General features: G+C 42.4%; 2 pseudogenes; both read left to right on the top strand.

The window, feature by feature from the left end:
* Nucleotides 1-20645: 20645 nt before the first annotated feature.
* Nucleotides 20646-21233, top strand: LOC101348942 (rho-related GTP-binding protein RhoQ pseudogene; annotated as a pseudogene).
* Nucleotides 21234-21996: 763 nt separating this feature from the next.
* Nucleotides 21997-24197, top strand: LOC101348684 (solute carrier family 35 member E1 pseudogene; annotated as a pseudogene).
* The last annotated feature ends 3730 nt before the right edge of the window (nt 24198-27927 follow it).

Below are 27927 nucleotides of genomic sequence, written 5' to 3'. Positions count from 1 at the left end.
GGATTTACATCTGGGTTCTCAATTCTGTTCCATTGGTCAATGTATCTGTTGTTGTACCAGTACCAGGCTGTTTTGACTACCGTAGCTGTATAGTACATTCTGAGACTAGGTAGTGTGAGTCCTCCTACTTGGTTCTTCTTCTTCAGTAGTGCTTTACTTATCTGGGGCTTCTTCCCTTTCCATATAAAGTTAATGATTAGTTTTTCCATCTCTTTAAAGATTGTTGTTGGTATTTGGATGGGGATTGCATTGTATTTGTAAATAGCTTTGGGTAGAATTGTCATTTTCCCAATGTTGAGTCTACCTCTCCGTGAGCATGGTATTTTTTTCCATTTATGTAGATCTCTTTTGGTTTCTTGCAGTAGTGTTTTGTAGTTTTCTTTGAATAGGTCTTTTACATCCCTGGTTAGATTTATTCCTAAGTATTTTATTTTTTTAGGGGCTATTATAAATGAACATGCAGCGGCAGAACCAGGAGACCAGTGCAACACGGCGCTGGAGCCGACCCACAGAGTGAGAGAGCTATGTGCCTGTGTGCAGGAGGCTTCCTGGTGAAGTGGGGTGCCTCCAGGCACTTATTGGTTGAGCTACAGAGCTTTGGAACATTTGCCCCAGCAGGGCAGATGCGGGCATGAGGCTGGAGGGCCGAGAGGCCACAGGAAGCAGAAGCTGAAGCTAAAGAGATAAGGAACACAAGAAGTCGAGCTGCCTCATTCTCAAAAGGTATGGCCATGAACTCTGGGGTTTCAAAGGGTGGAGCCATGGCCTCTGGTGTTTGTAAGGGTGGAGTCACCACTCAGATGGACTAGGAGAATGGTGCACCTAAAGCCGAGGGAACAGAATTGCTGTTCCAGTGGGCCTGGAAGGCGGAGCTGAAGCCCAGGGCTGAGGGGCCTCCAATCAGAATCCGGAGAGTGTGGCCAATACCTAGAATCTGGAGGGCCGGGCTATTGCATAAGTGGTCTCAGAAAACAGGATTATTTTCAAGCCTTGAAGCCTAATGTAATGTGTTCTGCTGACTTGCTTGGTGCCTATTATTCCTTCTTTCCCTCCAGTTTCACCCATTTGTAATGGAAATGTCTAGCTTGTGCCTGCCTGTTATTGCACCATTGTACTTTGGAAGCAGATAGCTTGTATTCTAGATTTCACAGATGAAGAGGACTTTTTGGACTTTGGACTTGGAGTTAAGACTTTTGCTATGATATGATGGGATGATATGAATGATATGATATGTTTTGCATGTTGCAAGGATGTGTTTTTTGGGGGGCCAAAGGGTGGAAGGTCATGGATTGGATTATGTCCCACAAAAAAATGTGTGTATCAATTTGACTGGGCCATGATTCCCAGTATTGTGTGGTTGTCCTCCATTTTGTGATTGTAATTTTATGTTAAAGAGGATTAGGGTGAGATTATAAAATATTATTTTTTAAAAAACTTATGATTCATAAAATAATATTTTATTGTGTTTTCGATGAAAGTTTATGCAGCAAATTAGGTTCGTATTTAACAATTTCTATACAATTTGTTCAGTGACATTGGTTACATTCTACGCAATGTGCCAACTTTCTCACTATTTCCATTCTGGTTGTTCTGTTTCCAATAATCTAGTTTCCCTGTCCCCTTGCCTTCTTATCTTCGCTTTATAGTAAGTGTTGACCGTTTGGTCTCATATAGACGAATTTTTCAAGAAGCACAGTATTCAAGGGTGATATTGTTTACTTATGAGCCAATCTGTTAGTTAGTTAATAGTGAAATAGTGTTGGTTCATGGTTTAAAGAATATGTCAGGGTGATAGTCTCGGGGAGTCCTCCAGTCTCAACTGGTTCAGTAAGTCTGGACTTTTTAAGAATTTGAGTTCTGTTCCACATTTTGCTTCCATTCTATCAGGATCCACATATTGTGTTCCTGATCAGAATAGTCAGTAGTGGTAGCTGGGCACCATCTAGTTCTTCTGGCCTCAGGGTAGATAAGGTCGAGGTTCGTGCAGACTATTGGTCCTTTGAACTAGTTCCTTCCCTGAGTCTTTGGTTTCCTTAATTCTCTTTTACTCCAGACATGTAGAGACCAATAGTTATATCATAGATGGCCACTCACAAGCTTTTAAGACCCCAGACACTACTCATCAAAGTAGGATGTAGAACATAAACTTTACATACTATATTATACCAACTGACTGAGTTGTCTCAGGAAACTATGGTCCTAAGTCTTCAGACCCCATAAGCCAATCCTGCTAGGTGTTTAATAAGTATCTGTGTTTGTGCCTTCTATGTACTTTACTGTAAATATGAATATATGTGGATGCATATATATATATGTATATATATATATATACACCTGCATATTGATACATCTATATATGTCCACCTATATACACATATACATACCTATACGCTTGTATGCCTATATACATACACATGTGACCACACTCCTATTATTTAGTAGTTATTGCACTGTTGTATATGTTCTGTCATTTACCAAAAATGATCTTTTTTCTTGCATACTTCTTAGTGACATCATTTACCTTGGTCAAGCTGTGTACACTTACACTCACATTTGGTGTTATGTTTCCCATCCCCCAAAATAAAAAGTGTCTACTAGCTACAGAGTGATCTCCCGCCCCACCTATCCCTGGTAACCACCAGTGACTGTTGGTTTCAGTACGTATACCTATTCTTTTTTTTTTAAATAATAGTGAGATCATACAGTATTTGTCCTTTTGTGATTGACGTATTTCACTCAGCATAATGTCCTCCAGTTTCATCCACGTTATATTTGAGAACTCATCATTATACTTGTTTTTGTTGTGATATAGGTGAAAGTTTACAGAGCAAATTAGTTTCTCATTAAACTGTTAATACAGAAATTGTTTTGTGACATCGGTTGCCAACCCAGGTTCCCTGTCTCCATTCGTCCAGTTTTCCTGTCCCTTTCTGCATTCTCATCTTTGCTTTTGGGCTGATGTGCCGATTAGTCTCGTATACATGATTGAACTATGAAACACATCCCTCATGTGTGTTATTGTTGACCCTGTAGACCTGTCTAATCGTTGACTGAAAGGCAAACTTCAGGAGTGCCTTCAGTACTGAGTTAAAAGGGTGTCTTGGGGGCCGTACTCTCAGGATTTCTCCAGTCTCTGTCAGACCAAAGCCTGCTTTTTTTTTTGTGTGTGTGTGTGTGTGTGAATTTGTCTTTTGTTCTACATTTTTCTCCCACTCTGTCCGGAACCCTCTATTGTGATCCCTGCCAGAGAAGTTGGTGGTGGTAACCGGGCACCATCTAATTGTTCTGGGCTCAGTCTGGTGAAGGTTGTGGCAGTTGTGGTCCATTAGTCCTTCGGACTAATCTTTCCTTGTGTCTTTGGTCTTTTTCATTCTCCTTTGCTCCAGCTGGGATGGGATAAGTAGGTGTATCTTAGATGGCCACTCGCAGGCTTTTAAGACCCCAGTCACTATTCACCACAGTTGGATGTAGAACATTTTCTTTCTTTTTTTTTAAATTGTACTTTAGATGAAGGTTTACAGAGCAAACAAGTTTCTCATTAAACAACTAATATACATATTGTTTCGTGACATTGGTTGCCAACCCCCCGACATGTCAACACTCTCCCTTCTTGACCTTGGGTTCCCCATTACAAGCTTTCCTGTCCCCTCCTGCTTTTTCATCCTTACCCCCAGGCTCGTGGGCCCATTTAGTCTCATTTTGTTTTATGGGCCTGTCTAATCTTTGGCTGAAGAGTGAACCTCAGGAGTCACTTCATTACTAAGCCATAACGGTGTCTGGGGGCCACACTCCTGGGGTTTCTCCAGCCTCTGTTAGACCAGTAAGTCTGGTCTTTTTTTTTTGAGTTAGAATTTTGTTCTACATTTTACTCCAGCTCTGTCCGGGACCCTGTATTGTGATCCCTGTCAGAGCAGTTGGTGATGGTAGCTGGGTACCATCTAGTTGTGCTGGACTCAGTCTGGTGGAGGCTGTGGTGGTTGTGGTCCGTTAGTCCTTTGGACTAATCTTTGCCTTGTGTCTTTGGTTTTCTTCTTTCTCCCTTGCTCCAGACAGGGTGAGACCATTAGAGTATCTTAGATGGCTGCTCACAAACTTTTTTTTATTGTACTTTAGATGAAGGTTTACAGAACAAATAGTTTCTCATTAAACAGCATACATATTGTTTTATGACAATGGTTAATAACCCCATGACATGTCAACACTGTCCCTTCTCAACCTTGGGTTCCGTATTACTAGCTTTCCTCTCCCCTCCTGCCTTCTAGTCCTTGTCCCTGGACTATTGTGCCCCATTAGTCTCGTTTTGTTTATGGGGCTGTCTAATCTTTGGCTGAATGGTGAACCTTGGGAGTGACTTCATTACTGAGCTAATAGGGTGTCCAGGGGCCACACTCTCGGGGTTTCTCCACTCTCTGCCAGGCCAGTAAGTCTGGTCTTTTTTTGTGAGTTAGAATTTTGTTCTGCATTTTTCTCCAGCTCTGTCCAGGACCCTCTGTTGTGATCCCTGTCAGAGCAGTCAGTAGTGGTAGCCGGGCACCATCTAGTTGTACTGGACTCAGTTTGGTGGAGGCCGTGGTAGTTGTGGTCCATTAGTCCTTTGGACTAATCTTTTCCTTGTATCTTGTTTTCTTAATTCTCCCTTGCTCCTGAAGGGCTGAGACCAGTGGAGTATCTTAGCTGGCTGCTCACAGGCTTTTAAGACCCCAGATGCTACTCACCAAGGTAGAATGTAGAACATTTTCTTTATAAACTATGTTATGCCGATTGAGCTAGTTGTTCCCCAAGACCATGGTCCCCCCAGCCCTCCACCCAGCAATTCGGTCCCTCAGGGAGTTTGGATGTGTCTGTGGAGCTTCCATGGCCTTACCTTGGCCAAGTTGTACTGGCTTCCCCAGTATTATGTACTGTCTTACCCTTCACCAAAGTTACCACTTATCTACTCTCTAGTTAGTATTTTTCCCTCCCCACCCCTCCCCTGTCTCGTAACCATCAAAGATTGTTTCTTTCTGTGTGAAAACCTTTTCATGAGTTTTAATAATAGTGGTCTCATACGGTATTTGTCCTTTTGATATTGACTTATTTCATTCAGCATAAAGTCCTCCAGATTCATCCATGTTGTGAGACGTTTCGAAGATTCATCGTTGTTCTTTGTCATTGCATAGTATTCCATTCTGTGTATGTACCATAATTAGTTTATCCATTCATCTGTTGATGGGCATTTAGGTTGTTTCCATCTTTTTGCTTTTGTGAATAATGCTGCAGTGAACATGGGTGTGCATATGTCTATTTGTGTGACGGATCTTATTTCTCTTGAATGTATTCCTATGAGTGGGATTGCTGGATTGTATGGTATTTCTATTTCTAGCTTTTTAAGGAAGCACCATATCATTTTCCAAAATGGTTGTATCATTTTGCATTTCCACCAGCAGTGCATAAGTATTCCAATCTCCTGCAACCTCTCCAACATTTATTATTTTCTGTTTTGTTTTGTTTTGTTTTTTTTGTGTGTGTGCCGGTAATGTCAGGGTGAGATGGTATCTCATTGTAGTTTTGATTTGCATTTCTCTAATGGCTAGTGTCTGTTAGCAGCCTGGATGTCTTCTTTGGTGAAGTGTCTGTTTATATCCTTTGCCCATTTTTTAATTGGATTATTTGTCTTTTTGTTGTAGGGGTGTTGGATTTTCCTATAGATTTTAGAGCTTAGACCTTTGTCGGATATGTCATAACCAAAAAAATTTTCCCTGTCTGTAGGTTCTCTTTGTATTCTTTTGGTGCATTATTTTGATGAGCTTAAGTGTTTAGTCTTTAGGAGATCTCATTTATCTGGCTTATCTTCTGGTGTTTGTGTATTGTTAATTATGGTTCGTATGCTGTTTATGCCATATATTATGGCCTCTAGTGTTGATCCTATTTTTTCCTCCACGATCTTTATAGTTTTTGATTTTATATTTAGGTCTTTGATCCATTTTGAATTAGTTTTTGTGTATGGTGTGAGGTATGGGTCCTGTTTCATTTTTTTTTTTTACAAATGAACATCCAGTTTTGCCAGCACCATTTGTTAAAAAGACTGTCTTTTCCCCATTTGATGGATTTTGGGCCCTTGTCGAAGATCAGTTGACCGTAGATGGTTGGATTTACATCTGGGTTCTCAATTCTGTTCCATTGGTCAATGTGTCTGTTGTTGTACCAGTACCAGGTTGTTTTGACTACTGTAGCTGTATAGTAGGTTCTGAGGTCAGGTAGTGTGAGGCCTCCTACTTTGTTCTTCTTCTTCAATAATACTTATCTGGGGCTTCCTTCCGTTCAATATAAAGTTAGTGATTAGTTTTTCCATCTCGTTAAAGAATGCTGTTGGTATTTGGATTGGGATTACATTGTATTTGTAGATTGCTTTGAGTAGAATTGACATTTTCACAATGTTGAGTCTACCTATTCATGAGCATCGTATGATTTTCCATTTATGTAGGTCTCTTTTGGTTTCTTGCAGTAGTTTTTGTAGTTTTCTTTGTATAGGTCTTTTACGTCCCTGGTTAGATTTATTCCTAAGTATTTTATTTTTTTAGGGGATATTATAAATGGTATTGCTTTCCTGATTTCCTTTTTGTAGCTGTCTTTATTGGTATATAGGAATCCAACTGATTTTTGTATGTTTATATTGTATCCTGCTACTCTGCAGAATCTTTCTATTAGTTCCAGTAGTTTTCTTGTGGATCGTTAGGGTTCTCTCTGTATAGTATCATATCATCCACAAATAGGGATAGTTTTACTTCTTCCTTACCAATTTGGATGCCCTTTATTTCTTTTTCTTGCTTACTTGCTCTAGCTAGGACTTCCAGCACAATGTTAAATAGGAGTGGTGATAAAGGGCATCCTTGTCTTGTTCCCATCTTGATGGGAATGCTTTCAGCCTCTCTCCATTGAGAACGATGTTGGCTGTTGGTTTTGTATAGATGCCCTTTATTATGTTGAAGAATTTCCCTTCTATTCCTATCTTATTGAGAGTTTTTGTCAGGAATGGCTGTTGGAGTTTTTGAATGCCTTTTCTGCATTGATTGAGATGATCATATGATTCTTTTATTTTATTTATGTGATGGTTTAAATTTATTGGTTTTGTAATGTTGAACCATCCTTGCACACCTGGTACGAATCCCACTTGGTCATGGTGTATTATTATTATTTTTAATATGGTGCTGAATTCTCTTGGCTAGAATTTTGTTTAGAATTTTTACATCTATATTCATGAGAGATATTGGTCTGTAATTTTCTTTTTTTTGTGATTTCTTTGCCTGGTTTTAGAATCAGGGTTATGCTGGCTTCATAGAATGAATTCAGAAGTATCCCTTCCTTTTCTATGTTCTGAAATAGTTTGAGTAGTATCGGTGGAAACTCTTCTCTGAATCTGAATGTTTGGTGGAATTCTCCAGTGAAGCCATCTGGACCAGGACTTTTTTTTTTTTTTAACCTTTTCAATCTTTTCTCTTGTTATGGGTCTGTTCAGATTTTATACCTCAGTTTGTGTTAGTTTAGGTAGTGTCATGGATTGAATTATGTCCCCCCAAAAATGTATGTGTCAATTTGGCTGGGCCATGATTCCTGGTACTGTGTGATTTTCCTATATGTTGTAAATCCTGCCTCTATGATGTTAATGAGGGAGGATGGGTGGCAGTTGTGTTGGTAAGGCAGGACTCAATTTACAAGACTGGATTGTGTCCTGAGGCAATCTCTTGAGATATAAAAGACAGAAGTGAGCAGTGAGACAGGGGGACCTCATACCATCAAGAAAGCAGTGCCGGGAGCAGAGCGCGTCCTTTGGACCAGAATCCCTGTGCCAAGAAGCTCCTAGTCCGGGGGAACACTGATGAGAAGGCCAAGAGAGAGAGAAAGCCTTCCCCTGGAGCTGACACCTTGAATTTGGACTTCTAGCCTACTTTACTGTGAGGAAATAAACTTCTCTTCGTTAAAACCATCCACTTGTGGTATTTCTGTTATAGCAGCACTAGATGACTAAGACAGGTAGGTAGTGTGTTTCTAGAAATTTGTCTATTTCTTCTAGGTTTTCAAATTTGTTTGACTACAGTTTTTCATAGTGGTCTGTTATGATCCTTTTTGTTTCAGTTGGGTCCGTTGTAATATCCCGCATTTCATTTCTTATTTGGGTTATTTGCTTCCTTTTCTGTTTTTCTTTTGTTTAATTTGGCCAGTGGTTTGTTGATTTTGTTGATCCTTTCAAAGAACCAGCTTTTCATTTTGTTGATTCTTTCTATTTTCTATTCTCTATTTTATTAATTTCTGCTCTGATGTTTATTATTTCCTTTCTTCTGGTGGCTGTGGGCTTCTTTTCCTGTTCTCTTTCTATTTCTTCTAGTTGTAGGGCTAACGTTTTGATTTTGTCCCTTTCTTCTTTTTTGGTGTATGCTTCTATATCTCTAAATTGACTTTGGATCACTGCCTTAGCCGTGTCCCATAGGTTTTGGTATCATGTGTTTTCATTCTCATTTGATTCTAGAAATCTTTTTATTCCATCTTTGATTTCTTCTATTACCCAGTGGTTTTAAAATAAGGTGTCATTCAGTTTCCATGTATTTGATTTTGTATTTTCTGTGCTCTTCCTCTTATTAATTTCTACCTTTATAGCATTGTGACCAGAGAAGATGCTTTGTATTATCTCAATGTTTTGGATTTTGTTGAGGATTGCTTTGTGGCTTAAGATGTGGTCTATTCTGGAGAGTATTCCATGTGTGTTGGAAAAGAGTATATACTTTGCTGCTGTTGGGTGGAGTGTTCTATATATGTGTATGAGGTCAAGATGGTTGATTGTGGCCTTAACATCTTCTATATCTTTGCTGAGTTTCTTTCTAGATGTTCTGTCTTTTACCAAGAGTGGTGTGTTGAACTCTCCTACTATTATTGTGGAACATCAATTTCTTTTTTCAGTGCTGTTAGAGTTTGTTTTATGTATTTTGGAGCCCTGTCATTGGTTGCGTAGATATTTTTTATGTCATCATGGTGGACTGTCCCTTTAATCATTTTATGATGTCCTTCCATGTCTTTTATGGTGGATTTTGCCTTTAAGTCTATTTTATCTGAGATTAGTATTGCCACTCGTGCTCTTCTTTGGTTGCTATTTGCTTGATATATATTTTTCCATCTTTCGATTTTTAATATATTTATGTCTTTGTTTCTAAGGTGTGTCTCTCATAGACAGCATATTGATGGGTCATGTTTTTTTATCCATTCTGTCACTCTGTCTCTCTTTATGGGTGTATTTAAGCCATTTACATTCAGTGTGATTATTGATAGGTGTGAGTTTATTGCTATCATTTTGCAGTGCTTTTTTTTTGTGTGGGTGTGCTGACATTTTGTTTGTTCCTCTTACTCTCCTGTGCTGAATTCTGTTTGTTTTGTGAAATTTCCTTTTTGTTTCTTTCATTATTGTAGATTTTCTGTTTACTGAGAGTTTATGTTTTCCTTCTTTATTTAGATGAGTAGGTTTGTCAACTTTCTTTTTTGTTACCTTGAAATTTACCTTTATCTTCCTAAGTTTGAACCAGTCTTTTATTACTTGATATCGCCTTGACATCCTCTCCATTTGAAAGTTCTGTATCTACACCATGTATCCCCCCTTTTATTTTTCTGACATTGTCGTCATTTACAGATTGACATCTCTAGTTTCGTGTCTTGAATCTTTTAGTTTTGTTTTATCCTTGAGAGTTCATTACTAGGTTAGTATTTGGCTGATACTGACCTATGTCCTAGATTCAGGCTGTTGTCTGATGTTGTTGATTCTCTAACCAAAGGACTCCTTTTAATAATTCTTGTAAGTTTGGTTTGGTTTTTACAAGTTCCTGTAATTTCTGTTTATCTGGAAATGTCCTAATTTCACCATCGTATTTGAGAGTCAGTTTTGCAGGATATATTACTCTTGGTTGGCAGTTTTTTTCTTTCAAGGTTATATATATATATCCTCCCATTGCCTTCTTGCCTGTATGGTTTGTACTGAGTAATCAGAGCTTACTCTTATTGTTTCCCCTTTGTATGTTACTTTTCATTTTTCTCAACCTGCTTTCAGGATTCTTTCTTCGTCTTTGGTTTTGGCGAGTGTGATTATGGTATATCTTGGTGACTTTCTTTTGGGGTCTATTCTGTGTGGGTTGTATTGAGCTTCTTGGATGGTCACCTTATCATCTTTCATGATATTAGGGAAGTTTTCTATCAGCAAATCATCAATGATCCTCTCTGTGTTTTCCATTTTCTCCCCGTGTTCTGGAACACCAATAATGCTCAAATTTTTGCTCTTGACTTTATCCCACATAGTTCTTAGGTTTTCTTTATTCTTTTTTCTGATGTTTCCTCAAAGTGACATCCATGGATTTGTCTTCAATTTCACTGATTCTGTCTTCCATTGTTTCAAATTTGCTCCTGAAACCTTCTATGGCATTGTCCATTTCTGAAATTTTGTTGTTCATCTTTTGGATTTCTAGTTGCTGTTTTTCTTTGATTTTTAATTGTTTATTTATTTTGACATTTTGTTCTCATATAATTTTCTTGAATTCTTCTATTGCTTTGTCTGTGTTTTCCTTGACTTTGGCTATGTTTTGGTTGGTTTTGTCTGTATTTTCCATGATTTTGTCTGCATTTTCCTTGATCTCATTCCTAATCTCTTGGAGAGCCCTGAATATTAGACTTTTGAATTCCCCATTATGTAGTTCCAGTGCCTTTTTTTCTGCTGGAAGGTCAACTGTTGCTTTATTCTGGTCACCTACTGGAGCCATCTTGTCTTGTTTTTTTTTTTTTTTTTAATATGTTTTGATATTGTCTGTTGCCTCTGAGACATTAAGGTATTATTTCTTTTATTTATTGATTGTAAGTTTGTTTGTTTCATCCTGCTTTTTTGTTTTGTTTGGTTATGTCTGGGCGGGTGGGCCGGACATGCTTTGTTGCTTGCTGGTCTGTGGGCATGATAGTTCTCACCACCTTGTCCTGGTGTTCAGGGCCGGTTGCTCAGCTATGGTGCAGCAGGGCAGGACCAGCAGGAAGGGAAAGAGCAGAGATGGATTGTTTGTCTGCTTCAGAGCTGTTGGAGCCTGCAAGGGGGGTGGATCCTGAGCCTGCAGGGAAGGGCTTTGTGTCTGGGCCAGTTCCCCTCAGGGTTGTTGGTGGCAGGGCAGAGGAGAGAGGTAGGAGGAGAGACAAAGGTGGGGGCAGAGTGGGTAGATGGAGGAGGGCAATACAGTGGGTTGATACTCTGGTTCCTGGCAGTTGGAGTTGCTGTGGTGGGTGGTTATAGCTGCTGTTCACCAGAGGGTTGGGGGTTGTAGGAACATGCTCCTGTGGTTACCAGGTGAGAGAGTCTGGGCTTCTCCTTGAGTTGCAGCCAGAAAATGTGGTCTTACTTTGTCCTGGATATGTCTGCACCATACCTCTATCTCCTGTTGGGAGTTCGGTGGAGGTGTCTTTCTGTGTGTGGGGTTGTTGACTTTATTCCAAGAAGGCAACCCTGAATCATGCTGTTTGGTCAGGAACCTCCACTCCATGTCTCTATTCCTTCCCCATTTTCTATCAGTTTCTTCTTCTCCTCAGTGACTTCCAATCTAATACTTTATCTCTTCATTTAAGGGTCAAGTTCTAGGACTGACATCTAGATCTGTTTTACTTGGTTTTTCAGGTCTTTGTTGTAGTGGGATGGCTTAGTGCATCTGACTAGTCTGCCATCTGGGCTCCGCCTCCTCACATCATTATTCTTTATGGATGCGTAGTATTCCATTGTATATATGTACCGTATTTTGTTTATCCATTCATCCATTGACAGGCACTTAGGTTGTTTCCATCTTTTTGCTATTGTGAATAGTGCTGCAATGAACATAGGTGTGCATATCACAGGGTTTTCTTTGGCTGATTTTTGAAGTAGATTACCAGACCTTTCTTTCTAGTCTGTCTTAGTCTAGAAGCTCTGATGAAACATGTTCAGCATCACAGGAACACACAAGCCTCCACTGACAGACAGTTGGTGGCTGCACATGAGGTGCATTGGCCAGGAATCGAACCTGGATCTTCCACATAGATGTAGTAGAGCACTTTACATTTTAAAAGGCTTTCCCATGTGTAGCCTTGTCCCTGCCATAAGATAGCTAATAATTTAGGTTGCATTACTATTGGTTGATGATTGCTGATGAAACAGGGCTCCAGATCCCACTGGATCGAGAGGGAATGAGGCTGACCTGGCCAGCTACATTCTCAAGCTAGTACTATTAATCTCTTTCTCATAGGCAACAAGGAAGGCCCAGAGTCCTCTTTTCTGATACTAGATGAGACACAGCTGCCCTGACTTCTTATGCCAGCAGTGTGAGCGTGTAGGGAGGGAGAAGGGGTTCAATATTAGTGTGGGGGGCAGCATCCAGGCTTGTGACTATGAAATTGTTGGGAGGCCTGAATTCTCTTAGCTCCTTCTCCTTGAGCTCTGCTGTCTCAGTAGCTTGCATGTCTCCTGGAAGGGACCAGGGCTTCAAACCAGTTGTTCGAATTTGAACCCCTGCTGATAATTTGAATTTCTAACAAGTTCCCAGGAAGTTCGGAGCCCTGGTGGCACAGTGGTTAAGAGCTCGGCTGCTAACCAAAAGGTCAGCAGTTTGAATCCACCAGCTGCTCCTTGGAAACCCTATAGGGCAGTTCCACTCTGTCCTATAGGGTCGCTATAGTTGGAATCAACTTCAAGGCAACAGATTTGGCTTTTTTTGGTTTTCCCAGGAAGTTATACATAAGGATCACCTGGGGATCTTGTTAAAATGTAGATTTTGATTCAATATATCTGGGGTGGAAATGCAAATTCTCAGCAGGGAACTTGTTATAAATGCAAATTCTCAGCAGGGGTTTGAACCAGAAGAAACCAGTTCGAAGCCCCTGAAAGGACACAGGAAAGGAAATAATGGCTTCTGGGTTGATGATGGAGCCCTGGTGGTGCAGTGGTTAAGCATTTGGCTGCTGACCAAAAGGTTGGAAATTCGAATCCACCAGTGGCTCCTTGGAAACCCTGTGGGGGCAGTTCTACTCTTATAGAGTCGAAATCAACTCAATGAAATGGGTTTGGTTTGTTTTTTTGGGGGGTGAGTTGATGACAAGTTTATCACAGGTATGTAGGAATTTGATTCTTCTTCAAAGGACGTTTGTCCTTTGCCTGGCCAGGAGTTGCCTAAAACAAACAGCAGCAATCACTGCCTGGGTTCCTGGTTATGTTTTGCCAAGTCTCTGGGCTGCTGGTGGATAGGGAGGGACTAAACACGAAATGCTTCCATTCAACTCCTCACCTGGGCTGACTGCCCTCACGTGGGTATTCTGCTAAGTGCTGTGGTGGACACCATAGAAAGATATGAGCATGTCTTTGTTTCAAGGAAAAAGGAGCCCTGGTGGCACAGTGATTAAGTGCTTGGCTGCTAACTGAAAGGTTGGTGGTTTGAACCCACCAGCCGCTCTGTGGGAGAAAGATGTGGCTGTCTGCTTCCATTAAGATTTACAGCCTTGGAAACCCTATGGGGGCAGTTCTAATCTGTCCTACAGAGTCACCTATGAGTCAAAATCAACTCGATGACAATGGGTTTCTTGTCTGAATGAATCCAAATTCTCACTGGAGAAATATTTTTTTTTTAGTTATTGAATGTTTTGCTCAAGCATATATTCTTTTGGGGACTGTGATCAATGTTGGAGAAAGGGAAGAATAATTCTGGAAGAGCTCACAGTCTATTATTGGAAATATAATCTAAGTCATGTATTAGAGGTGCTATTAGAGCTATGAGACTGGATATGGTAGATTACCTTGGGAATGAGTGGTGATACTGAGCCTTGGGTTAGAAGACTCATCTAAATTTCCTTCTAATTGGGTCTCCATACCACAGGGCTATCACCTCACTTATCCTCCTATGAACGTTAGAGGAGATGACATTTCACTGAGACAAAATCTGGGTGATTTTACTGGAATCAGTGGCCTTCAGGTACTTGCCTATGGACTTCCTTGGGGAGGAGTGGGATTTGCTGGACTCCACTAAGAGGACCCCATACAAGGATGTGATGCTGGAGAACTACAGCAACCTGGCAACAGTATGCATAAGTGGCATCATTCCTTCATTTAGTCATTCATGGGGCAAATATTTCTTAAGCACCAATTGGTTTCCAGGATGCAGGCTTAGGACTTGGAATATGCCTGTAAATGAGACAGAAATGATCCCTGCCCTCATGGGACTTTCAGTTCAATGATTTCCTTATGAAAATGATTAAGGGATGCCTTAAATATGTACCTAAGCTTGGGCATGGATTTCAGATATCAGAGATCCTTAATATTTTGGCAGCACAGAATGGTTATTTGAATTGGGATCTTTTTGAAAGACTTTTATTGTATTGATGAGAACTTTGGTATGCTCATTTGCTGCTCTTAAAGTCATAGTTGCCCATCTTTAGAACACCTGAGGATGAAAATGTTGGCAACTACCCTTCTTGGGGCAGTTCTACTCTGTCCTATAGGGTTGCTATGAGCCAGAATTGACTCAACGGTAACTGGTTTGGTTTTTTGTTTTTGTTTCTTTTAATTTCATGGAAGGTCTTATTATCCTCCACACAATCCTCCCACATCATGTACTTTTCCCCATGAGCAGAACATCAACCCTGTAAATCCAGCCTAACCTCAGAGAAAGATCTATCTTCTTTAAATTTAACATTTTTATATGGGCTCTTAATCTACTTCTCCACACTGGGGATTTCTGATAACCTCTTTTTGTCAACATCAGTCTCAATTGTCATTGAATCATTTGTTAGTAAATTACCAAAAATGTCCACACCTTATCCCTGTAATTGCCAATATACTACACAGATAAAGTTCTCAAAGTCCGTCTTCGCTCATGAGTACATTTTCTAATTTTAGGGTCTGTATTTTGAATTTGGAAGAAATCCATATTGGCCGTACTGACTTTTTAAACCTTTATTATGACATTTCTTTTTCCACACTTTAAATATTTGTCAAATTTGTTTCAGATTGGGAATATTCTTAAACACCAAAGCTCAACCCCTAAGCAGGAACTGAACATGGTAGGAGTCTACAAGGGATGATTATTTGTCCTTTACATTAGAATGCTGGAAGATTCCTAAATTAGAAAAGTCATGTGTGGTAGGCTGAATAATGGCCTCCAAAGATATCCAGGTCCTAATCCCTGGAACATGTAAATGTTACCTTATATGGCAAAAAGGACTTTGCAGATGTGATTAAGTTAAGGATTTTGAGATGGGGAGATTAACCTGCATTATCTGGGTGGGCCCTAAATATAATCACAAATGTCCTTATAAGAGGGAAGCAGAAGGATATTTGACTACAGAAGAGAAAAGGTGATGTGATGACAGAAACAAGCTTTGAAGATAGAAGAAGAGCCCACAAGCCAAGGAACACAGGCAGATACTCCAAGCTGAAAAAGGCAAGGAAATGGATCCTACCCTCAGAGCCTCTGAAAAGAACCAGCCCTGCTGACACCTTGAAGTTAGCCCAGTGAAACTTATTTCAGACTACGGACTTCCAGAACTGTAAGAGAATAAATTTGCATTGTTTAAAGCCATTAACTTTGCACTTATTTGTTAAAGAGGCAACAGGAAACTAATACACCATGTAAGAATTGGGAAAGTCATTTAGGCAAGTGGAATTCTCAGGAAAGACACTGTAATAAACTTAGCTCAAAACATTTTCTTCACTTGGAATTCACATGTAAATATTTTCATTAATTATAAAATAATTAATTATAAAATAATTCAGCCTTAAACAATTATCAGAAAATCTCCATATGAAAATAGTGAACATTATAGAGCCTTTTTCAGAGGAGTCACCCTTTTCAACATGAACAAAAAATAGGAAAGAAACTCTATACATGCACAGGAAATCATAAAAAATTATAATGTCCTTCATATACATAACAGGAAGGGAGAATTCCTATGAATGTAATGAATAGAAAATATTCTCCAGTCATCACTCATCTCTTCATCAACAGGAGAAGATGTATTCTGGAGAGAAACCCAATGAATATAATAATTTTCTTGAAATTTTCAGTGTGAGAGTTAACCTTACTCAGCACAAGAGAATATGCACTGGGGTGAAGGTCTATGTCATGGATTGAATTGTGTCCCCCCAAAATATCTGTAAACTTGGCTGGGTCATGATTCCCAGTATTGTATGATTGTGTACCATTTTGTAATCTGATGTGATTTCCTATGTGTTGTAAACTCTATCACTATGATGTAATAAGATGGATTAGTGGCAGTTATACTGATGAGGTATACAAGATTGGATAGTGTCTTAAGCCAATCTCTTTTGATATATAAAAGAGAAAAGTGAGCAGAGAGACATGGGAATCTCATACCACCAAGAAAGCAGTGCCGGGAGCAGACCACTTCCTTTGGACCTGAGGTTTCTGCACAGAGAAGCTCCCAGACCGAAGGAAGATTGATAACATGGGCCTTCCTCCAGAGCTGACAGAGAAAGCATTCCTCTGGAGCTGATGCCCTGCATTTGGACTTGTAGCCTACTGGACTGTGAGAGAATAAACTTCTCTTTGAAAGCCAGCCACTTGTGGTATTTCTGTTATAGTAGCACTAGATAACTAAGACAATCTGGCCAATGCCTTTTGCTCGATTCTGGTTTTGAAGGACCACCAGAAGCAGTTTGCCTTCAACTGGCAAGGCCAGCAATACACCTTCACTGTCCTACCTCAGAGTTATATCAACTGTCCAGGCCTATGTCACAATTTAGTTCACAGGGACCATGATTGCCTTTCCGTCCACAAGACATAACACTGGTCCGCTACATTGATGACATTATGCAGATTGGACCTAGTAAAGAAGAAGTATTAATGACTCTGGACTTATTGGTAAAACATTTGTGTGCTAGAGGGTGGGAAATTAATCCAACAAAAATTCAGGCATCTTCCACCTCAGTGAATATTCTAAGAGTCCAGTGGCATGGGGCATGTCAAGATATTCCTTCTAAATTGAAGGATAAGTGGTTATAACTGGCTTCTCCCACAATAAAAAGGAGGCACAACATCTGGTGGGCCTCTTTGGATTTTGGAGGCAACATACCTGTCATTTGGGTGTGCTACTCTGGCCTGTTTATCAAGTTATTTGAAAAGCTGCTAGTTTTGAGTGGGGTCCAGAACAAGAGAAGGCTCTGCAACAGGTTCAGGCTGCTGTGGAAGCTGCTCTGCCACTTGGGACATATGATTCGGCAGATCCAATGATACTTGAAGTGTCAGTGGCAGAGAGATACTCTTTGGAGTCTTTGGCAAACCCCTATTGCTGAATCACAGCACAGGCCCTTAGGATTTTGAAGCAAAGCCCTTCCATCCTCTGCAGATAACTACTCTTCTTTTGAGAAACAGCTTCTGGCTTGTTACTGGGCCTTAGTAGATACTGAATGCTCAACTGCGGGCCACCAAGTCACCATGTGGCCTGAGCTGCCCATCATGAACTGGGTGTTGTCTGACCCACAGAGCCATGAAGTCAAATGTGCACAACAGCACTCCATCATTAAATGATAGTGGAATATACAAGATAGGGCCCAAACAGGACCTGAAGTCACAAGTAAGTTACATGAGGAAGTGGCCCAAATGCCCATGGTATCCACTCCTGTCACATCATCTGCCCTCTCCCAGTCTGCACCTATGGCTTCATTGGGAGTTCCTTATAATCAGTTGACTGAGGAAGAGAAAACTTGTGCCTGGTAAATATGGTTCTGCACGATATACAGGCACCACTTGAAAGTGGACAGCGGCAGCACTACACCCCCTTTCTGGGACCTCCCTGAAGGACAGTGGTGAAGGGAAATCCTCCCAATGGGCAGAACTTTGAGCAGTGCACTTGGTTGTTCACTTTCCTTTGAAGGAGGAATACTAGATGTGTGAAAGTATACTGATTCATGGGCTGTGGCCAGTGGTTTGGCTGGATGGTCAGGGACTTGGAAGGAACATGACTAGAAATTGGAGACAAGGGGGTATGGGGAAGAGGTATATGGATAGATATCTCTGAATTGGCCAAAGAAGTGAAGATATTTGTGTCTCATGTGAATGCTCACCAAAGGTTGACCTCGGCAGAGGAGGATTTTAACAATCAAGTGGATAGGATGACTTGTTCTGTGGAAATTAGTGATCTTCTTTCCCAGACATTCCTGTCATTACACAATGGGCTTATGAACAAAGTGGCCATGGTGGCAAGAATGGAGGTTTTGCATGGGCTCAGCAACATGGACTTCCACTCACCAAGGCTGACTTAGCTACAGCCACTGCTGAGTACCCAATCTGCTAGCCAATCTGAGTCCCCAGTATGGCACCACTCCTCGAGGTGATCAGCCAGCAACCTGGTGGCAGGTTGATTACATTGGACCACTTCCATCATGGAAAGGGCAGCGTTTTTTTCTTACTGGGACACTTACTTTGGATATGGATTTTCCCTCCCTGCACTTCATGCTCCTGCCAAAACTACCACCCATGGACACACAGAATGCCTCTTCCTCCATCATAGTATCCCATATAGCATTGCGTCAGATCAAGGGACTCATTTCACAGCAAATGGAGTGCAGTAATGGGCCCATGCTCATGGAATTCACTGGTCTTACCATGTTCCCCATCATCTTGAAGCAGCTGGCTTGACAGAATGATGGAATGGCCTCCTAAAGACACAAGTATGGTGCCAGCTAGGTGGCAATACTTTGCAGGTTTGGGGCAATGTTCTCCAGGAGGCTGTATATGCTCCAAACCAGTGTCCAATATATGGTGCTGCTTTTTCCACAGCCAAGATTCATGGTTCCAGCAATGAAGGAGTGGAAATGGGAGTGGCACCACTTACTAATACCCCTAGTGACCCACTCAAAAAATGTTTGCCTCCTGTCCCCACAACCCTGTGATCTGCAGGTCTAGTGGTCTTAGTTCCAAAGGGAGGAATGCTCCCACCAGGAGACACAACACTGATTCCTGACTCAATTGAACTGGAAGTTAAGAATGTCACCCAGTCACTTTGGCCTCCTCATGCCTCTGAATCAACTGACGAAGACAGGAGTTACCATATTGGCTGGTGTGATTATCCTGACTACCAAGGGGAAATCGGATGGGTATTGCATAATGGAGGTAAAGAAGATTATGTCTGGAATACATGAGATCCATTGGGGTATCTCTTAGGACTATCATGCCCTGTGATTAAAGTCAATGGAAAACTACAGCAACCCAATTCCAACATGACTACTAATGGTCCAGACCCTTCAGGGATGAAGGTTTAGGTCATCCCACCAGGCAAAGAACCACAGTCAGCTGAAGTGCTTGCTGAGGGTAAACAGAATACAGAATGGATGGTGGAAGAAGGTAGTTCTAAATACAAGTTATGACCATGTGACCAGTTGCAGAAATGAGGACTGTAATTGTCATGACTATTTCTTCCTTGTATGTGTGCATGAAATATTTTCGTTTTCTTCACTTATAAGATGTAAATGAGGCTAGTGCGTTTTCAGTTGTACACGTTAGTTGTATCATGTTAGGTGCAAGTATGACTGTAATTGTCATTATTTAGAGATTATGTATAGTTTAAGAAGATGTGTAGAGGTGCCAAATTGACAAGGGGTGGACTGTGATGGTTAAGGTTGTGTGTCAGCTTGGATGAGACATGATTCTAAGTGGTTTGGCAGTTATGTAATGATGTAGTTTGGCAGTTATGCAATGATGTAATTTGGTAGTTATGTAATGATGTAGTCATCCTCCATGATGTGACCTGATGTGATCAGCCAATCAGTTGTAAGTGGAGTTTCCTTGGGGGGGGGGGTTATGCAAGTAAAATTTTGCTGAAGACAATTTTTAAAACTTGCAGCAGTACATCAACAGGGAACTGCTAGAAATTCAAGCTGGGTTCAGAAGAGGATGTGGAACAAGGGATATCACTGCTAGTGTCAGATGGATCTTGACAGAAAGCAGAGAATACCAGAGAGATGTTTACCTTTGTTTTATTGACTATGCAGGCATTCTACTGTGTGGATCATAAGAAATTATGGATAACGTTACGAAGAATGGGTATTCCAGAAGACTTTATTGTGCTCATGTGAAACCAACAGGCAATCGTTTGAACAGAACAAGGGGATACTGAGAAGTTTAAAATCAGGAAAAGTGTGCATCAGACTTGGTGGGGTGGCGCCTCAGGCCACCCTCCTCCGAGGCAGAGCCAGGAGGGGCCCCGGCTGGCAGCGGGGCCCGGGAGAGCCGCCTGGCCCCTCCTCTCCCTTTCCCTCCCCAAAGTTGCCGTCTCCCCAGGGGCCCGGACAGTCTTATGATCCAGCGGATCCTCTGGAGGAGGCCGGGCCAGTGAGAGGGCGCGGGTGCCGAGCGGTGGGGGCAGCGGGTGGGCGCGGCGAGCAGGGCCGGGAGGGGACCCAGGCAGCGACTGAGGTGGCCGCAGTGCCTCGGGCCCGCCGCCCCCTCCCCTCTGGCGGGGGGAACCGCTGCATGGGGCCCCGGGGGCGGCCCTGCTGTGCGGAGCTGCGGCGGCGGACCCCCAGGAGGGCTGGGGCTGAGCCCGGGGCCGGGGCAGGGTCTCCGGGAGGACCGTGCCCAGAGGCCGGCAGGCAGCAGTGTGGCTCACGGCCCGGAGCGCTGATGCTCAAGTGCCTGGTGGTCGGCGATGGGTCAGTGGGCAAGACGTGCCTACTCATGAGCTATGCCAACGACGCCTTCGTACGTACCCACTGTCTTCGACCACTACGCAGTCAGCGTCACTGTTGGGGGCAAGTAGTACCTTCTGGGACTCTATGATACCGCCGAACAGGAAGACTGTGATCGTCTGAGGCCTTTATCTTATCCTATGACTGACATCTTCCTTTTATGCTTCTCTGTGGTAAATCCAGACTCATTTCAAAACGTGAAAGAGGAGTGGGTACCAGAACTTAAGGAATAAGCACCAAATGTACCCTTTTTATTAATAGGAACTCCGACTGATCTCTGAGATGACCCCAAAACTTTACCAAGACTTAATGATATGAAACAAAAACCTATATGTGTGGAACAAGGACAGAAACTATTAAAAGATATAGGAGCATGCTGCTACGTGGAATGTTCAGCTTTAACCCAGAAGGGATTGAAGGCTGTTTTTGATGAGGCTATCATAGCCATTTTAACTCCAAAGAAACACACACTAAAAAAAAAAGAATTGGATCAAGATGTATAAACTGTTGTTTGATTACGTGAGAAATGTCTACAGTGGCCAAGGAAACTATCTCTTTCTCTCAGAAAGAATATGAAATGCTACAGCTATACGCAGACCTCTTATAGATAATGAAGCAGTTTAAAACTTGAGGAAAAAAATCTGCCCTCAGAATTCTATAGTTTTTTAAGAATGTTTCTTAAAAGTCCAAGAAACAGCAAATAGCATCTGAAGCCACAATCTGTTACAAATACTTTACTTCAATAGAAGGTACAATTTCTCAGGGATTTCATAGTTTAAAAAGCTACAATCACATCATGTTGTATCTACATTAAAAATAATAATAACTGTGCTGTAAATGGAAATGCTTGGCTTTGACCATATACATTTCTGCACAGTCTTTATGGAATGTACACAAAGAAATATCTTCTCCTTTTGCTCCAATTAATTGTTCTTGTATATAAGTTGCTTTCTATTCCAATATATCCAGAGTGGTGAAATAGCAAGGGCAGCCACATAGCCAAAGGTCGCTCCAAGCATACAGGAGATGGGCTATACCTGAGGAGAGAATGTATGAGATTGAAAAAGAACAAACATTTTATTACTTGAGCATAAGTTAAGTGTAACCTAAATATTCCTATATTAAAACATAATGTGCTTAAAGAATGCCAAAAGTGTAATAAGGTCACAACTGCATTTACCGTGAACTCTAAAACAGTACACATTTTAGTAAATGTGCATTAGACTGTAACAAGGCTTCTGGCAATTGTAGATTTAGTTTGATGCTCCCCAAACTGCATGAGATACATGCTAAAATTACCAATTAAAATTACAAGTCGGGGGGGTCCCGGCGCTGCGGGCCCTGGTGGGGGCGGCGGGGCGCGCGATGGCTCGCGCGTGGCAGCGCTGTGCCTGCTGTGGTACGCGCTGAGCGCGGGCGGCAACGTGGTCAACAAGGTGATCCTGAGCGGCTTCCCGTTCCCGGTGACCGTGTCGCTATGCCACATTCTGGCTTTGTGCGCGGGACTGCCGCCGCTACTGCGTGCCTGGCGCGTGCCCCCCGCGCCGCCCGTGTCGCCGCCCCTGCCCGGCCCGCACGCACCGCCCAGCCCGCTGCTCCCGCCTCGCTTCTACCCGCGCTACGTGCTGCCGCTTGCCTTCGGCAAGTACTTCGCTCCGTGTCGGCGCACGTCAGCATCTGGAAGGTGCCCGTGTCCTATGCGCATACCGTCAAGGCCACCATGCCCATCTGGGTGGTCCTCCTGTCCCGAATCATCATAAAGGAGAGACAGAGCACCAAGGTGTTGAGAGATTCCTAGATCCACCACCTCAGGCTGCTGAACATCCTGGGCTGCCATGCCATCTTCTTCATGATCCCCACGTGGGTTCTGGTGGACCTCTCGGCGTTCCTGGTCAGCAGTGACCTGACCTACATCTCCCAGTGGCCCTGGACGCTCCTGCTCCTGGCCGTGAGCGGCTTCTGCAACTTTGCCCAGAATGTCATCGCCTTCAGTATCCTCAACCTCATCAGCCCCCTGAGCTACTCGGTCGCCAATGCCACCAAGAGGATCATGGTCATCACTGTGTCTCTCATCATGCTGCGCAACCCGGTTACCAGCACCAACATCCTGGGCATGATGACAGCCATCCTGGGCGTCTTCCTGTACAACAAGACCAAGCATGATGCCAACCAGCAAGCCAGGAAGCACCTCCCCATCACGACGGGGGACCTGAGCAGCAAGGAGCACCCCCGGGGCGCACTGGAGAAGCCCCAGAACGGCCTCCTCTTCCCCCAGCACACAGACTATCCGTATGGCCGCAACAACATCCTAACAGATCACCTCCAGTACAGCCGGCAGAACTACCCAAACACGTACAGTTTGAACCGATATGATGTGTAGAGTCGGGAGCACAGGGCTCCTTCCCCCACCCCCAGCAGTACTGGAAACTTCTGACAACCAGAATGTAAAGCCGAAGGGACGCTGCAGAATCATGGGGTGTCCCCAGCCCCTGGCCTCCCATGCTTCCATGGGCAGCGAGAGGACCAGCAGAAGCAAAGACTTAAAGAAATAACCCAGGCGAGGAGTGGAGGAGGCACCTGTGAGTGTTGCTAAAATAACTCCAGCAACAGAGAGGGACCCAGTTTCTGCCGGCAACCCGGGGGCCATTTGCAATTACTGGAAAATGGTCCGCGGTGAAAAGCAGTTAGCATGAAGTTCCTGTCGCCTAATTCTTTGCTGTGCAAGTCAGAGTTGGCATTGGCCCAGATTTGTAGGGGAAAGGAAATTGCTTTCACCTCTCTGCCTCTTTCTGCCCTTGCCGGAAGCAGAGCGGGTCTTCCCTCCATGGTGGTAACGAGGAAGTGAAAGCAGGGGGAGCACCTGCGGGTAGAGAGGAGGATCCTGGGAAAATCCTGCTCGGTGTCTCCGGTTGTTTCTGTCGTTCTTGTTCTGTCTTCTGATGCATTTTTATCACTCCTGGGATGACTCAGTAGGACGCTTGGTAAAGAGGAGCTTGCATTTTTCTAGGAGATATTTTGTAGTTGTGTATTTTTATGCCTTGGTCCCCACTAGGGAACCCATGAGGACTGGCTTATGGATAGAAAACCCTTTTGTTTTCACATGTTTCAAAACAAGAAACATTCCTACAGGGGAGGCCTGTCTGCCACATTCTGGTGTTTAGCAGGAAGCAGTGAAATGTTGTGAAGCTCCTCTCGAATGACCCCAGTCGTTGAAAATGGAAACGAATCAAGAATATGACTGCAGTATTTTGTGTGCTAGACAAGACCACAGCGTTTTGACTACGCAGTCTGGTTTTGTGTTGTTCATGTTTGGATCCCAATCATGTCCTGGGTTAGGGGAAAGGGGGCTGCACCAAACTAGGATTTGCTTTGCCAAATCAGATTCTTTGGCTGAGAATAAGTCTGAGTTTGGCCAGAATCATGTCATCAGGAAGATGGTACGTCACTCCTGTGTGCTGAGGGACAGGAGTGGGTTCACTGAGGGGACCACCAGCTTGTGGGGTCCTCAGTGGTGGCAGTGTCCTTTGCTGAGCACTGTCCCGAGCCTCACAGATGCTGGTGCTTGGGGAGAGCAAGTGACAGTGACTCACCCTTTCTCTCCTGGTGATTCATAAGTTTCCCCGTTCAGACAGGAAGTCATGTAGCTCCTGTTGGACTCTGTTTTTTAATAATTGCATTTTACATGTGTGTGTCTGTCCCCTGCTGTTGTGAGTTGCTATTGATTCCAACTCCTGGCGACCCCATGTGTCAGCGTAGAATTGTGCTTCATATATCTTCTAGGCTGTGAACGTTCAGAAGCACATCGCCAGAGCCTGTCTTCTGAGGTGCCTCTGGGTGGATCTGAACTGCCAACCTTTCGGCTAGTAAGTGGAGTGCTTAACCGTTTGCACCACCCAGGGACTCCTGGCATTTTACGTCAAAGGTTAAATTTTGTCAGCTTGTGAGTGAACTCTGGGTGTTGCTGGGTGGCACAAACGGTTTGTGCTTGGCTACTAATCGAAGGGTTGGCTGTTCAGACCTACCCAGCAGTGCCTTGGAGGACAGGCCTGGCGATCTGCTTCCCTAAGGATTACGGCCAAGAAAACCCTATGGAGCACAGTTCTATTCTAGAACACGTGGGGTTGCCATGAGTCGGAACTGACCTAAAAACAACACATTTGGTTTTTGGTTTGTTTTTTGGTTTGGTATGAGTGGACTGCTCCGGCAGGGGTTCCACTGCTCACCCATGAGTTTACATACCATTTGCTCTAGATTCCCTCCGTTTGTCTTTTGCTTGCTTTAACACTTTGGTCCCATGGTTTAAGATAATTACCGTGCAAAATGAGACACGCCAGTCCTGAAGGGCGTAATCCGTGACCAGATCTTTCTGAGCCCCTTCATCAGAGGCAGAAGTCTGTGGTGGAATTGTCTCATGGCAAGTAACAAATGGGGATAATTTTGCACCACAAAGATACTACCATCGTTGTCTTTATGATTATAGTAACTGATTCCTGAACGTATCTTTGAACTCCAACATGAATTATGCCTCTATTCAGGTTGAATGAAATTTCTGATGTTGAAATTTGTACATTAATTTGTTTTCTTTTTCCAACAAAAAATCTGCTGGTAAGGGGAAATCACAGTCTGCTTTTATGATTCGTAAATTAATAAATGGTATATTTAATTCTGTAAAAAAAAATTATGTCAGGCTTTGCCATAAAAATAAATAGATAAAAATAAAAAGTGTGCATCAGGGTTGTATTCTTTCACCATACTTATTCAATCTGTATGCTGAGCCAATAATCTGAGAAGCTGGATTATATGAAGAAGAACGGGGCATCAGGATTGGAGGAAGACTCATTAACAACCTGCATAATGCAGAAGACACAACCTTGTTTGGTGAAAGAGAAGAGGACTTGAAGCACTTACTGATGAAGATCAAAGACTACAGCCTTTAGTATGGATTACATCTCAACATAAAGAAAACAAAAATCCTCACAACTGGACCAATATGCAACATCATGATGAATGGAGAAAATATTGAAATTGTCAAGGATTTCATTTTACTTGGATCCATAATCAACCCCCACGGAAGCAGCAGTCAAGAAATCAAATGATGAATCGCACTGGGCAACCTGCTGCAAAAGACCTTGTTAAAGTGTAAAAAAGCAAAGGTATCACTTTGAGGACTAAGGTGTGCCTGACCCAAGCCATTGTATTTTCAACCGCCTCATATGCATGTGAAAGCTGGACAATGAATAAGGAAGACCAAAGAAGAACTGATGCCTTTGAATTACAATATTGGCGAAGAATACTGAATATACTATGGACTTCCAGAAGAACAAACAAATCTGTCTTGAAGGAAGTACAGCCAGAATGCACCATAGAAGTGAGGATGGAGAAACTTCATCTCACATACTTTGGACATGTTATCAGGAGGAACCAGTCCCTGGGGAAGGACATCATGCTTGATAAAGTAGGTGGCCAGGGAAAAAGAGGAAGACCCTCAAAGAGATGGATTGACACAGTGGCTGTAACAATAAGCTCAAACATAGCAGTGATTGTGAGGAATATGTAGGACTGGGCAGTGTTTCGTTGAGTTGTACATAGGGTCGCTATGAGACAGAATTGACTCGACGGCACCTAACAACACCTGCCTTAGTTGATTCTCATTTCTCAGGGATCACTGCCCTTTGTTGCCTGATAGACATCCAATGTCTTTTTATTATTTTTTTTAGTATTTTCAGATGGGAAGGTTCTCCATAAAAACAAGAACCAGTAATGTATATCTAATATATATATATATACATCTAATGTATATACTCACAGGGTCGCTATCAGTCAGAACCGACTCAACAGCACCTAACAACAACAACGTATATACATCTACATATATAGTTATATGTATATTCTTTTTAAAGAGATTTTTTTTTCAAGGAATTGGATTACGTTTGTGGGTGCTGGCAAGTTTGAAATTTGCAGGGCAAGCTAGCAGCTAGAACTCACAAGCAGGAGCTAATACTGCAGTGTTGAGGCAGATTTTCTTCTTCCTCAGAGAAATCTCAGTTTTTTCCTTAAGGCCTTTCAACCAGGACTTGAACCGGTTCATTCCAGTTTGAACCCCTGCTGAGAATTTACATTTCTAACAACTTCCCTGCCGAGAATTTGCATTTCCATCCCAGATACACTGAATCAAAATCTACAGTTTAACAAGATCCCCAGGTGATTCTTATGTATAACTTCTTGGGAGCTTGTTAGAAATGCAAATTCTCAGCAGGGGTTTGAACTGGAATGAACTGGCTCCAAGCCCTGCTTTCAACTCATTGGATGAGGCCCACCCACATTATTGAGGAAAATCTCCTTTATTTACAGTCAAATAATTGTAGACGTTATACAATCAAGATGCATTGATAATTACTGGTAATTGGAATACAAAACTTGGAAACGAAGAAGAAGGATTGGTAGTTGGAAAATATGGCCTTGGTGATAGAAATGATGCTGGATATTGCATGATAGAATTTGTAAGACCAACGACTTCTTCATTGCAAATGCCTTTTTTCAACAACATAAATGGCGACTACACATGTGGACCTCACCAAATGGAAAACAAAGGAATCAAATCGACTACCTCTGTGGAAAGAGACAATGGAAAAGCTCAGTATCATCAGTCAGAACAAGGCTAGGGGCTGACTGTGAAACAGACCATCAATTGCTCAAGTTCAAGCTGAAGCTGAAGAAAATAAAAACAAGTCCACAAGAGCCAAAGTACAACGTTGAGTATATCCCGTCTGATTCTGGAGACCATCTCAAGAATAGATTTGACACATTGAACACTAATGATCGAAGACCTGACGAGTTGTGGGAAGACATCAAGGACATCATACATGAAGAAAGCAAAAGGTCATTAAAAGGACAGGAAAGAAAGAAAAGACCAAAATGGATGTCAGAAGAGACTCTGAAACTTGCTCTTGAACATAGAGTAGCTAAAGCCAATGGAAGAAATGATGAAGTAAAAGAGCTGAACAGAAGATTTCAAAGGGCAGCTCGAGAAGACAAAGTAAAATAATATAATGAAATGTGCAAAGACCTGGAGTTAGAAAGCCAAAAGGGAAGAACACACTCAGCATTTCTCAGGCTGAAAGAACTGAAGAAAAAATTTAAGCCCCAAGTTTCAATTCTGAAGGATTCTATGGGCAAAATATTGAATGATGCAGGAAGCATCAAAGGAAGATGGAAGG

The sequence above is a fragment of the Trichechus manatus genome, unplaced genomic scaffold, assembly GCF_000243295.1.
Source record: "Trichechus manatus latirostris isolate Lorelei unplaced genomic scaffold, TriManLat1.0 scaffold00046, whole genome shotgun sequence".
In the NCBI taxonomy this organism is placed as follows: Eukaryota; Metazoa; Chordata; class Mammalia; order Sirenia; family Trichechidae; genus Trichechus; species Trichechus manatus.
The sequence above is the reverse complement of the archived record's forward strand: the minus strand, read 5'-3'. Positions and strand labels throughout refer to the sequence as shown.